Source organism: Amblyomma maculatum, chromosome 11, assembly GCF_055883805.1.
Source record: "Amblyomma maculatum isolate TAMU_Amacu chromosome 11, ASM5588380v1, whole genome shotgun sequence".
NCBI classification, from domain to species: Eukaryota; Metazoa; Arthropoda; class Arachnida; order Ixodida; family Ixodidae; genus Amblyomma; species Amblyomma maculatum.
The window spans coordinates 137,307,197-137,321,756 of record NC_139354.1 but is presented as its reverse complement, the minus strand read 5'-3'; the positions used below and the strand labels follow the sequence as shown (position 1 = coordinate 137,321,756).

The 14,560-nt window shown below is 48.3% G+C and overlaps 1 protein-coding gene across 5 annotated transcripts in view; it reads right to left on the bottom strand.

Annotated features, from left to right (window-relative positions):
- LOC146175052 (CUGBP Elav-like family member 1-A) overlaps positions 1-14,560 on the bottom strand; it is a 566,960-nt gene that overhangs the window by 530,331 nt on the left and 22,069 nt on the right. The window lies entirely within an intron of this gene.

The window sequence follows — 14,560 nt, the reverse complement described above, 5'->3', positions numbered from 1 at the left end:
GAAACCCCTCCATCGTCAACCCCCCTGTTTAACGAACTAGAGCAACGCCAATGACATGGGCACCGCAGAGGCCGCAAAAATACCGCCACGCCTTCATATGCTTGACCAAGCGCTAACACAGATTCGGTAAACTACAAACAACGCACTCATCTCACCGTAACTCTTACACAAGTGCGATCATAGTGACCACCAGAGATTGCCCTCACTGCGGACAGGACACAGTCAAAACCCATTACATGGTGTGTGGCCTTCCCAAAACAACCCCCGTATCCCCAACACAACCTGCGCCTGTGGGAGTCCGCGAAGTCCGACTCTGACCCCAACCACGCCAAGTGACTGGTCGACCGGGACGCGAGGGCAGTCCCGTTCAACGGCTTCCTGAAACTGGGCTTCTACCGTTGACAACGCGCTCAGCATAACAGTGTGTAACGTTATTCCTCTTCCCGTTGCCCATTGCTAAGCGTGTCCCGGTTAGCTTAGTTTGGACAGCGGTTGCATAGGAGACAATTCCCTCTGCGATGTTTCTGTCCAATGCCTGTGCTTGAGTGGACGCCACGAAGTGGTCACAGCTTATTTCAAAGCAGAACCGCAATATTGTGCCACCCAAGAAAAAAGGAATGCAATATAGGTACTCTGAGAACAAGGCGAAGGGGCTGTGTGGTCACGGCCAGGTCCGTAGTACTTTCTCGCCCAACAAAAAAGAATACAACGAACTGAGGACTCCGAGATTTAAGCACAAGCAGGCAAACTGTTTCACTGAAGGCAGAAATACACATAAGGCGAAGCGAGTGCCGTTAAAGGAGTCGCACGCCATGATCGCGACAGCTGTACGAGAAACCTCCGCATGGCTGAGCGGTTCCCCGCCTCGTGCAGTCCACAGAAAACTCCCAACGTTCACGTGGTGGCGAAAGAAAGCGACGTTGAGGAGGGCCGAGGATACGTAAGCAACGCTCAAGCGGTACCAATGGGCCTGCGAGGCGCAATAATGGCCAGAACCCGGCCAGCAGTACTAAGCTAATGGCGCGCGAGATTTTGCCACTTCTTCCCCAGCAAGTTTTCTTTTTACGAGACTACGTTTAGCCCATCTCTTCCAAAATTAGAAGAAGCAAGAAAAAAAAAAGAAGAAAAAGGCGCCAATAAATATGGACCATCGCGAAGGAAAAAAAAAAAAAAAAATCAGCCAACCAAGGTAAAATGAAAATAAGCGGGAAAGCTACGAGTCCCAGACGCAAATGGTCGGTGTTAGATGGACCGGAGAGAAGGGGCACATTTGTGGGAGGAAGGCGGCGGGAGCGTCACGCGTCACGGAGGGAGTGGGAGTTCGCGCTGTTATGGCCCGTTGCAATGACGTCTTACACGAGGTAACTGCAAGCTCTTTAATCACAGTTGCGGGTACAGTGTGAGCCTGAGGTGCGGACTCCAACGACGCCGTAAAATCGCGGTAAGTGTTGTTCAGAGCTCGCGCTGTAAAAAATACCTATTCGCATTCTACTCCCCGCTTCCCTACGAAGTTAAAGAAATGGTGATTGTACAGCATCCCCGATCACGGATCCTATGGATGCGGTGATGGGTGCCCCCTCCACCTCGAACATCATCCACCCCTCGTTGCAATGCTAAAGATATCCACCCTGCTTGGCACCGGGCGCAGTTACAGGACCCACACAATCCGCCATATAGCTTTTTTTTTTTTTTTTTTTTTTTTTTTTTTTTTTTTTTTTTTTGCGGACACGGGATCCGTGGCCAATAAAGGTTGCCATGTTAGGGTCGTTGTGCTCATCTTTTCGGCCACAAGCACGACATGAGCGAGTGGTACAAGTGGCACCAGAGGCGTGTCTCTGCCACGAAAGGGGCCGTGTCACCGGGAACAGCGACCAATGGAAGACGAGTATAAGCGTAACGACGACGAAATTAATCCTGACACCACGAAACATCGTTTTCGTTTCTTTTCGGCAGCACGTGAATGCGGTGCTCCAAACCGTAGCCGAACTTTTTTCGTGGGCTTCCGCAACCACAAACGAGATTGAAAGCACGAAATTTATTTCAGGACGAATGAAGAAAAACGGTACAAAATCTACGGGTGGCAAGCGACGCCGGATTGTTAGGCGTCTACGGCTCGGTGAAATCCAATTTCGGAACGCGCACTGAGGCATATATCAGGTTTCATTTTTTTCCCCCGCGAAACACGAACGGCAGCGCTACCGGCCGTCGGAGCTTTTAAACTGACGACCCCCTTTACGGAGAACAAAAAGCAGCCTCAGAAAAACCCGCCGCAATCTTCACAAGGCATCATTTTCAAGGAAAGAGTGACAACACGGGGATCAGATTCTTCTTAGTTCCAACCAGTTATAAAAGACGCAGATTAGAGGTCGAAATGGTTTCCTAGGAAACCTGGACGCTACTAGAAGATTTTTTTTTTTTTTTGGATACATCGTTATTTCAGCATTAAATAGGTATAACATGGGCAGAAAGAAGGTGGTCTATGTAGGTGGAGGGGGACCGCTTTCCAGATTTTTTTTTTTTTTTTTCTCGTTAGTAATCTCTCGGTGAAGCTTAAGTGGCGCAGTCGACAGGATCGAAACGGCTACCCGCGACAACGATGATCCACGAAGCTACCCGACGTAGTAGCAGTATTAGTAGTATTATAAGTTTTATTCGGCCAAACTTAGACCAAGCATGCCGACGACCTAGAATGGGCGATTACAATCAAGATCAATCTAGGCGCATGAGATCAAGACGCGACCCAACCAATTCTGAAAAGCGGCATATACGCCTGCACTTCCTTCCCGCACCCACCTTCCCTCCCGTGACGGCGAGATCTGGTTGCAAGACCCAAAGTGATAGTAACTTCAACAGTTCCTTCGTAAGCTCTTAAAAAAGACACAGTCTGGTTGTTGCGAAGTGGCCCTTTAAGAATAGCCCACACTTCGAGACCACCTGAACTGCTGTTTAAGCCACCCTCTACATTACGGCCACATAAAAAGACCCTGCTGGTAGTCCTAGAAGCTAGATCGATGAATCATCCTTTAACTAGGTTACTGAGAAACCGACTCGCTCAATGCAATCGAGCGTACAGTTCGCGAAAGCCGATAAAGCCGTGCCTAGCAGTAAGTGCGAAACGAAGATTGACGCGCAGAACGATTGACCAGTCGCTCACTTACTCCCTCCTTCCCCACTTCCGCATTTCTGGCTTTCCCCTCTACCCTCATCATCCACCACTTCCCACTTTCCCTGAGCTCCCAGCGGTGCCGTGTTTACGTACGCCAATATCGGCGCGCCGCTTTTGGGTCACGGATCGATGACGCGGACAGCGGCACCCAAATACAAGGACCGAATGAGAGGCTCAAGCAGGGAGGGTCCGCGCGGACATCGCCTCGCGAAGATTTTCGTTCAAGGTTCGAATAGCACGGTACACACGGTGTTACGTTTCCGCCCCCAATGGGTTCTCTCTCTCGGCCAGTGTCGCGCAGCCAGCCTCGGTGGTCGTGTAGTATCGCGTATCAACCCGATACGCTCTGGCCGCCTCGATTCCGAAAAGCCGACTCTGTTTTGCTCAACACCGATTCGGTGTCACCTCCGTGAAAAAAGAAAAAAAAAATGAACCACGAGCTGCAACGCTACGTTTTTTATTCTCCCCTTTTCACTTCCCTTCAGCTCTGCCAAAGTAACATTCGGCGGCGGCTAGAAGGTGTCCGTGCAGCGCTCGTACGAAATGAACGCACTACTGAATTGAACAGCTTAATTCCTGGAACAATTAGGCCACTGCCATTAAACGATTTCCTGTCAAAAGTTAATTCCATCTGATTTTATGTATTTTGTTGTTACTGTGTACTGCTGCACTCTCGTTTTGGTACTGTATCCCAGTGTTGCTGTTATTCTGAGTTACATTTTTGTCTGCCTTATTTCTTGTAAATTTTTTAATTTGTTTACTTGTTTTTGTACTCGGCTACTGTAGCAGTGGGTTAGACGAGATTTGTCTGACCCACTCCTGCAATAGCCCCATATAAGGACTGCAGTAGGTATAAATAAATAAACAGCTCTCAGACCTCTCGTGAATATTTGCGCATGAATACGAGTCTAGCAGCTGCTGCTTTATACGCACAAACGACAGAAAGGGGACCACCGCGAGCTGCGCTGCAAGAATGGTTAACGTGACGGCAACAGCAAGTTTAAGGCACAGCACCACATGAGAGTGAAATGATGGCCTAGTTTACAGGGTTTGACATCTCAAAGCGACTCAGGCTATGAAAGGCGCCGTACGTAGTGGAAGGCTCCGGAAATTTCCACCACCTGGGGTTCTCAACGCGCACTGACACCGCACAGTACCCGGGGGCCTCGCTTCTCGCCGACACCGAGAAGCGGCCGCCGCGGCCGATTCAATACCGCATCCTTGGGCACAGCAGCTAAGCGCCTTAACTAATGAGACACCGCAGCCGAGCAGACAGTGAAATGAATAAGGCCAACGCCAGGAAGGGTAGGGACGCCGGCCAGAGGAACTGGCGGGCCACTTCGCATTAGCAAAATTTCCATCCAGAGAAGCCCCAAGCAAATTTTCGTCGTCATGACAGATTTCCTCAACGTTTGCTTATGGGCTATTTGGTTCATGTTTTCAAGGTGGAATACTTTTTAGTGCAATACATAAGGGACGGGACCGTTAGCTGTCCTGTCCCTTAGGTTCTAGGAGTACCTTGGTTTGGGCTAGTTGGTTTGTAAGCATGTTTGAAACAGGAAACACGGCGCGAATGGGACAGGGACCTGCTGGTTTACGTTCCTTCTTGTCCTTGTCCCATTTGCGCCGTTTTCCTGTTTCAAACGTGTCCCTTATGTGTTGCGCTAAAAAGGATTCATCTTAAATGATTTTCGTGTATTTGTTAAACTTCATCTTGCAGTAGCCAACCCCCCAAGATGTTCTTCTAGCAACAACCAAATTTTCTGCAGTATGCGCAGTCGCTATTTTGTTACCAAAGGCGACCTCGCAATAAAACAAAACAAAAGACCATGAAATAACGAAATAAATTTTGCCGTAGTTCGCGACCAACTTTGCCGTACTTCCAGCCTGGAATTAAAAATGGAAAACAACATCGGCCTGACGATGTCGCAATACAATGAGACACGTGCGCGAATGGTTGAAGGCATAATGCATACATGCCTCATGGCTGAAACAACCATCTGTAACGGCGCTAAAGAAACGGGACAGCCATAGGAAAAGTACAAGGAGTTTGTCCAATAATAACCAGAGAAAGCAACAGCAGGCGAGTGTCTACGATATGTGAGCTGTCGCCCAACACAGCCCCGCGTGATGTGCCGCGCCAAAACGAGACAGAAAAGACGCGCGTCGCGTGCTGTTCCAGAAGCAGGAGCCTTCCAGAGGCTGCGCTCCCTCATCAACGCCCTTGGCCTCCCTCCTCCCTCCCTCGGTCGCGCATCGAAATGTCGGCGACAGTCGCCTAACCGCAGCGGAGGCCACGCCGGGTTCCCGGGTTCGAACCCGACCTCGGCGGCTGCGTTTCGATGGAGGCGAAACGAAGAGGCGTCTGTGTGCTGTGCGATGTCAGCGCACGTTAAAGATCCCCAGGTGGTCGAAATTAATCCGTAGCCCTCCACTACGGCTCCTCTTTCTCTCTTTCCACTTTCACTCCCATCTTCCTCCCTTCCCTTACGGCGCGGTTCAGGTGTCCACAGACACAAGTGTGACAGATACTGCGCCTTTCCCTTCATGTTAACCAATTATATATATATATATATATATATATATATATATATATATATATATATATATATATATATATATATATATATATATATATATATATATATATATATATATATATATATATACAGGGCCTTGAATATTTGAGGGCCGGGTTTTAAACAATCGTATGCGAAATCTACTGCAATATTCGAGCTGAAATAATGTTCACAAAGTAGCAAACTATGGTCTACGTTATTTAATAAGTTATTCAACATCGGTACTTGCCTAGATTTCCCGGAATCGACGAAAGACTGCTTTCGGCGGCGTGCAAAATTTTCGCAGAATAGAGTCGAAAAGCTGCTTTGACATGATGCGCCATCTGTCAAGCAGCAAGCAAAGCTCGTCAACGGCCGGGATGGCGCTTGCCTCGCTGCTTGACAGATGGCGCATCATGTCAAAGCAGCTTTTCGGCTCTCCTCTGCGAAAACTTTGCACGCCGCCAAGAGCAGTTTTTCGTCTATTCCGGAATATCTAGGGAAGTACCGATGTTGAATCACTTATCAAATAACGTAGACCATATTTTTCTACTTTGTGAACATTATTTCAGCTTGAATAGTGCAATAGATTTTCCTTTCTTTTGTTTTAAAACCCGGCCCTCAAATATTCAAGACCCTATATATATATATATATATATATATATATATATATATATATATATATATATATATATATATATATATATATATATATATATATATATATATATATAGTTAGCGCATCCCCTTAAGTTTGGAGCATTCTGCCCAAGCCCTGGAGTAATTTTCATACACTAAACATACGACATGCCTTACTGTTGGCAACAGAGGTGCATTCCCATCTTAAGCAACATTTGATGTAATTATAAATCTCAGCGGACTTGACGGCGGCCCCAGAAATCATCAGGCTGGCACGTAGAGAAGACAGGAACCTCGATTAAGATCTCAATTAACTGGGAAAGCTTCGAATGTTCTGAAATTAGAACCGCATTGCTGTGCCGATCATAGACATATATTACGGATTTTAAGGCGAAAGCCTTTAATGGCTCAGTTGTCGTGGACAAAATATGTGCCGCTTTTGCGGCGGCTCTGATTGGCCGAGGCGGGATGACTTCATAGAGGTATCGGCCAATAACGAAGCACCACCACAGTATGCGCGAATGCGTGCCTTATATGGCCATATGTCAATCAATGATCAATTACTAATTAATGACTGATTAATGAATGAGCTGATTATGGACTGATGAGTAATTAATTGATTATTAGCTAATTAATGAATAATCAATAACAGCTAAGTAATTAACTACTTCGTACCCAATTGATTATTATTACTAATTAGTGCCAGCTGCGTAGCAGAATGCGGCCCTCAGACTTTCGCATTTCACTACTTTAGTCGCTAAAGACCCCTGTAATTTTTTACTGACGATCTACCTCAGGCAGCACACCCTCCTTCTGACAGAGAGTGCTCTAGAGGTCATGTTACACCCTTTTTGCAGTTTCAGGCCTCGGTCTGATAGGGAGTGGACTAAAACACATGATACTCCCTTTTTACGCCCTTATAGGCTTATTTGCATTGAGTGTGGGCGCGCCGCCATATTGCTCGCTGGATTGCTGTCGGTACACCTGCCGAAAGTGCGGTGGAAGCCGTAAGCGTGAGCCCTCTGCACCTGCCCTCAAGTATGTCAAGAGCACGTCTTTACACATGTCCGTGTGCTTGTTGGGAGGGTCTAAATACCTTTCTAATAGGCGCTACATGGGCGTCATCTATTACCCGTGCCCGGTAAAACCAGACTTTCCAACGAATATACATGTCAAAGATCTGCTCTTTATAGCGCTGAGAACAGAAGTAGAGCTTGCTAGAAGTGCAGGTTGCTTTCCTTTTACTCGTCCATTTATTTATTTGACGTTGTGAGCTTTTAGAGATTTTCTGTTCTTGGGCGCCAAGATTACCTCGGAAGGAGACTGCAGCCATGAAATTAGGAGACGCCTGCTTCTGGGAAAGAGAGCAATGGTTAGCCTTGACCGCCTAGTAAAGAGCAGAGACATTAGTCTGCCAACCAAGATCCGTATAACCCGTGCTATGGTCTTTCCAGTTGTGATGTATGGATGCGAGAGTTGGACTGTGAAAAAGGCTGACCGCCGAAGAATTGACGCGTTTGAATTGTGGTGCTGGCGAAGACTCTTAAGAGTTCCTTGGACTGCCAGAAGATCAAATCAGTCGATATTGTCGACCATAAACCCTGACTGCTCATTGGAGGGTCAAATTCTAAAGTTAAAGCTCAGCTACTTTGGTCATCTGATGAGAAGAGAGGAGTCGCTGGAGAAAGATTTGATGTTGGGAAAGGTTGAGGGTCGCCGGAGAAGGGGTAGGCAGCGAACTCGATGGTTAGATGGCATTCTCGAGGCATTGCAGATGAAGCTATGTGATGTTAAGAAGATAGTGAGAGACCGGAAAGCATGGCGTGACATGGTCCATAGGGTCACGAAGAGTCGGACACGACTGAACGCCTGAACTGAACTGTGAGCTTTTAGACGCTCATACGGGAGTCAGTCGCAAAGGAAGCAGGAAAAGGTCAAAAATAGTAAAGCATACAGCATATACGTGTTTCAGCGAACACGTTCAAACTTCCTAAAAACACAGACCCAAGGTAAAACGAGGGAAAGGAGATGGCTGCACAGTATGAAAGAAACTGAAAGAGTTTTGTGGGGGTACCTCAGTTCGCAATCCAATCCAACCTTTCAACAAGGGGACTTGTCTTCATCTGCACACGGAGACAAGTCGTCTTGTTGAAAGGTTGGCTTGGCTTGCGAAGTGAGGTACCCCCCCCCCCCCCCCCCAAACCCTTTCAGTCCTTTTTCATATAAAGATATGCAATTTATATATAGAAAGGAATATTCTTAGGAATAAGCTTTCAGCCACAGCTGACGTAACTTACAGTACTCTTCAAATTATACGGCTAGTTAACTAAACTCCAATAAACATACCTTTTAACGAACAAAGTTATGTGGTCCGTCGGAAATGAGAAGTTAGAAGCTCTTGAAAACACGCCATATAAGGTTTTGAAACGATGAAAAACTAATTTCCTAACGCCATGCAGGACGACGAAACCCGTCGATTTTTTTTTTTTTTTTCATCCAAAACCAAAACTCGGCACAGATGACGTTGCAGGAAGCTCTGTGCCAACTTAGCCTCCGAAATCCCCGCCCCAGTTGACGCACGCAGTTTAGTAACGAAATCGGCCGATGGCAGCGACAACGGCAGTATATTTGTTTTATGCTTGCTGCATGCCAACAAAGCCTGTGATCGTTGCCACTTTACCGGTAAATGTGGCAGCCTATCGATACAGGCGCTGTTCAATTTGTGGTCAGTGCACAGTGTGGGTTGGTTATTTGGTTTGTGGAGTTTAACGTCCCAAAGCGGTCAGGCTGTTGCACAGCGTGGGCCAAAGAAAAGAACGCAATCTGAATCAAGCAAATTTCGACTCGGTACATTCGCTTCAAGCATTTAGAGACGCTCATGAGTACCATACCAACACACATATGAGCATACAGTTGACCAAGGAAAGACCTAAATTTTAATCCGTGCTCAGAGAATTTGATACATACGGTTCCAAACTAAGCAGGAGTTTAACAGTCATGCTCTAAACGTTTGAAAGGCAACAACAAAGAATCGAGGGACAAAGCATACTCTTCGTGTCTTAGAAAGGCAAACGCAACGCCGCTCAATGTGACCGCTGACAATGATCGAGTGAGAAACTCCATTTTAGATAAATAACATGTGCAGCGTCTAATAACGCCGTTGTACGAACACTTTCAGTCGTGATCGAGTCGGTCGGGATCGAAATCACTGCTGATCCAGAGCGCTGAGCAGCCCGCTACAGCATTAAGCTCTCGTCGGGACACCTGGGTGCGATCCCGGCCGCGGCGGTCGCATTTCGGTGGAGGCAAAACGCGAGGAGCCTGCGTACCGTGCGATCGATGTCAGTGCGCGGTATAAAGAACCCCAGGTGATCGAAAATTCCGGAGCCTTCTTCGCTAACGTGCCCCATAACCTGAGCAGTTTGGAACGTTATAAACAAAACCGTTTTTACCTCCCAGCAACGCTCTCTGGAGTTGAAACTTTCGATAACAAACAAGCCGTACCGAAATGACGCAAAGAGGTAGCCAATCCCATTGGGACTCAAACCAGGGGTGCGCGTTCGCGATTGCAGCCGCCTGTTTCGACCTTTTTTTTTTTTTTTTTTTTTTTTTTTTCTTTCTAGACGCCTTCCTCCCGGCCCCGAGTATCGACGGTTCAGTCGCGCCGGTCCCACTATTGCTGCTCCAGGGAAATCCACAGGTGGCCGGCGGCAGCACAGCGGGCGGCCGTAAAGGGCGGCAGCAGAAGCCAGCTCCGCGTGCGCCGGCAGTTCTCCGCGCAAGAGTGCCGCTGCCACGGTTGCAGCGGCGGCGTGCGCCGGCACGCGCGACGAACAAAGACGTCACTACACATACACAAATACAGGAGACGGCGGCGCAACAGCGCAGGGTCGAAAAACGAAACGCGGGCACGATCGCCTCCTCCGTGAGGCGTGACCGCGCAGGGGACCTGTTGGAATATGCCCTCACAACGCTGCTTGGGCTACGGGCGCGGCACGGGAGGCCGTTGGGCCGTGGTCGCTGTTCTGTCATGCACGGAGAAGAAAAAAAAAAAAAAAAAAGAAAAAAAAAAAAAAAAAAAAGCGTACGCTTTTCTTTTATTCCGATATGAAATAACGGAAAAACGGTTGTTGTGACGATGTGTGACATGATGTTAGAGAGCAAGGTGATAAATTGAGAAAGCGAGCACAAACAGGACGTGTAAAGCAAAGGTAACTATTTGTCGTTAAAAGCCCACTGTCCGCCCTCTTGTCGAAAATATTTTCTTCCCCGGTGACTGTGAGGCTTCGCCCCCAGAACACAAGGCGGCAAAATGTTTTCGAAAAGAGTAACTAATAACGTAGTTACAGCCACCGCAATCACCCGATTCTGTCGTGTTTCTCTCCTCCGGTTACCTCGCAAAGGTTTTTCACTCTCCTGCTCGATCGTCCAGCCTCCGCAAGACAAATTCCCCTTCCTCTGCGTTTGGCGGGAGGTGGGGCGTGGCACTCCGCGCGCGTGAAAAGGAAAAAAAAAAAAAAAAACCCGGGCGAGGGAGCGCGCGCCGCTGGATTGTCTGGTCGTGGCGAGGGAAAAGCGCGCAGCGAGCGGTAGACACTCATCCTTCACGTACAGACAGCGAGACGGACCAATGGACGTCGTTTTCGACAAATGCGTCATATCTGCGGTTCGACGGGCCAGTGCAGGGAAAGGGGAAGCTGGCTTCCCGAAGGAGAACATGAGAGAGCTTTGATTTGTATTTTCGTTGCTTTGCGGCGCGCGTGTCACTGTAGCACTATCTCCAGTACCTGATCGAAACACTGGGCTCCTTTGCTTAAAAGGTCCTTCACTGGACAGAGGCCCTTTAAGGGGAGACAGAGAGATGAACCAACCAAATGTTTGTTGATCCCAAGTATCTGCCAAGGGCGGCAGGAAACTAGGTTAGCTACAGATCTATTAGCCGTGTTTACATGAATGCGACAGCTAGCGCATCGCATCAACTTTCTAGCGTATCGCATTCATGTAAACAGGGGTAATGCGCTAGGAAAGCGCATCGCATTAATGCGCCAGCATAGCCTGGATCGAGAGGGGTAAGTCGACTTTCTCCTTGCATGTAAACCCCGTCTATGCTAGCTCAGCGATGCATTGGTGAGGTTGGTTCAAAATTAAGCTTATCGGTTACAGCGCGTCATGTAAGATGGTCCATTTCACGGCGTTCGGCGTCCACAGGTGCAGAGCCGCAGGAGTATATATAATTGACCTCAGCATAGGTCACGAGCGAAGTAAGATATTTTAAACGTAACTACATATAGAATCCGAGTCATGTATCAAAACGCTGCTTCACAGCGAGCTGCAGTTCTCAGTCCGAGAATCTTCGTGTACCGTTTTCTTTTTCGTTGCGCTGGAACGCAGCCCCAGAATAGTTTTATTGATGCTGTGTCGTTACGCTCGGGGAAGAGGAGATATAGCTGTCGTGTGCAAGAGAAGCGCCCAAAATGTCAAGAACGGAGGCGGACGCATATCCATCCCCTTTCCGCGGACGGCTGTGTACACCGCGTTGCCGTGGAAACCAAGCACAGGGAATCCGTCGCCGGGGGAACAGCGCTGGGCCAAGGTCGATGCCCGTAACGATGCACTTGCAGCTTTCCTTCCGAAAAGACGAAGCGAAAAGACGGCCGCAGCGTAGAGAACTTCGCCATACTGCAAGGACAGCTCGAATGGAGCGATATATAGCAATGCATGCATGTGCCGAAATTATATATCCAACGCCAACCGCGCTATCACGATCGTCCCGCCGTTTTCTTTTTTTCCGGGTTATTCCTTTAAGAAGATTTACTTGCGCGAATATGTGCATGCATGATAAAAAAAGTTTCTGCCTGTCCCATTGACCCCTTCTGGTGCCATTTTCTCTCCTTTTTTTTTTTCTCTCCATCCTGCCTACCTTTCGACCCTACATTATCCGATGTCCCAAGATGACATGCCAGTTTAAGAGGCCTTATTCAATCTTTCTTTGTATGGTTTAATTTTTAATCTAGGTTCACTTTGCTTCCCTCAATACGGCCCTGCATAAATCTGTCATCATATTTATTTTTCTTTTGCTGATATGTTCGTAGCTACCAGCTATATGTGAACACTCTGCTTACGAGCAGAGTTACGAGTGTTACGAAGTACTGTTAACAGTACTTCAATACACAAGTAATGCAGGGTTGTAGATGATGAGGGGTAATATCCAATGTGCGGTCATTCGAGGCACCTAAGGGCTTAGAGCGCTGCTTTTGCCATGCAATGGTTTCGTAAGCCCCCAAAATTATAAATGTATTAGATAGAAGCCCCATCGTGAAGAAGAGGCAGCGTCTGGCGCTATAGTGTCGTGTACACTGGCCGCCAACCACCTGCCACGGTTGGCAGGTGGAAAAGTGTAGACAGTAAAATGTCGGCCCTCTCAGAAGAGGGAGAGGCCGTAAGGTGGACCAGGACCCGTGCCCCCTCCCCACGGAGGTAAGAAACTGCCATTCATTAAACGCCTTCCCAAAATTAATTACTACTAACATCGGCTTACAAGTGAAAATCGTAGCGACGACTAAGCACAGTTGAAAATTTAGAACTGACACTGCAAAGAGCAAAGTTTCTCAGCAGATAGCAAAAGATAGCTCAACACAACAGAGCAATGAAATCCACAAAAAAAAAAAAAAGTATAAAGAAAATGCGAGCGGCATATGTGAAGTGATTAAAAGCAAAAATGCAATCCCTAAAGCACTACCATCGCATAAAGGTTAGGCGTTACCACAAAGTATTAACTACAATTTTATTACGATTTAATGAATCTACAGCCATCACCGCCCCAGTCTCGCTCTCTCGCCATCCGTTGTGCACGTTCGTATACCCACGTGCCCATCCATTCTTGCGGACCACAATGCCGCCACATACAACGGCGATAAACTCAATCGGATGTGAACCAAGCCCCGCGCCGCTCCCACAGTCAGCCACCGCGCGGAGTCTCCTCCGCAGGAAACAACGAACGGTTACCGTTGCCACGGAAACGGATCCCGTTCACCTTCTCGGAGTCTTCACTAGGACGACAATGTGACTCAACGGAAAAACAAAAACAACAAATGAAACAAAAGTGGGGCAACGAAGCGAAAGAAACGCAAGGCGGGGGACGTGACGACGAACCGACGACAGAGCCCCACTTCGGAAGTAGAAAGGCCCCGAAAACAAAAATAACAAGAAATAACGTACAGAACAGAAGTACAAAAACGACATCGGTGACAGCGGCGCACGTTATACAGTCGTCGACGAACACCTACCGGTGCAAACGAATAGACCGAACTATACCCCCCTTCCCCCTCCTTCCCCTTCGCCCATCTTTCCACACATGCACACAGAGCTCTCGTTACGGCCGTTTCCGTTCCCTGCCGAGCTCAACGTAATGCGACGCGAGAGACACACTGCTGCGCTGGCGGGGTGTGGCGGCGGGGAGGCGAGCACAGAACAAAAGAAGACGAAGTCGACGACGAGCGACAACGGCAGAATCATGACGCGTCTAGGACGCGACGACGACGTCAAACGCGCGACGACACTCGCGGCCGATACGCCCGCGCCTCGAGCAGCGACGACCTTACTACTAAGGCTATACTCTCTCTCTCTAAACTCTGCGGAGCTATTTGGCATCTCTTTGGCATGGCGGTCGCGTGCTCGCGTGAGGACAAAGGAGCGCGAGACAGTCGGCGACGCGAAAAGGTCGGGCGGGAGGGGGAAGCGATCGCGTTTCCCGCCACAGTCAGGCGTCGCGACGCGCTCCGTCAACCTCGACGTCGGAGGACCGAGCGAGTAGTGGTGACTGACTGGCGCGCTCTCTCCTCGTGACTGTTTCCAAGTGCTTGCGCACGAGAGACGACGCGTCTGCACAACCGATGTATTATTGCAAGCTCCGTTACTGATTGCTTCAAAGGTGCGATCATAATTCGAAGTTACAGCTCGCGTGACGAAAACGAATCGCCTCGAAGGTGCGCGTTTCCATGTTTACGCAACAATGAGGATGAAAAAAGAACAAGTGGACGTAAATATAGAAGTGGGGGGGACAAGCAGTCCCAAAAGTCGAGCAAATGAGGGTGCTAGGAATGGTCCTCCAAACAAACGGATACAACGGAGAAACGATAAAGAAACTGGAAGGACAGGTCATACAAACGACAAACCTTATAAGGAGAATAGCTAATAA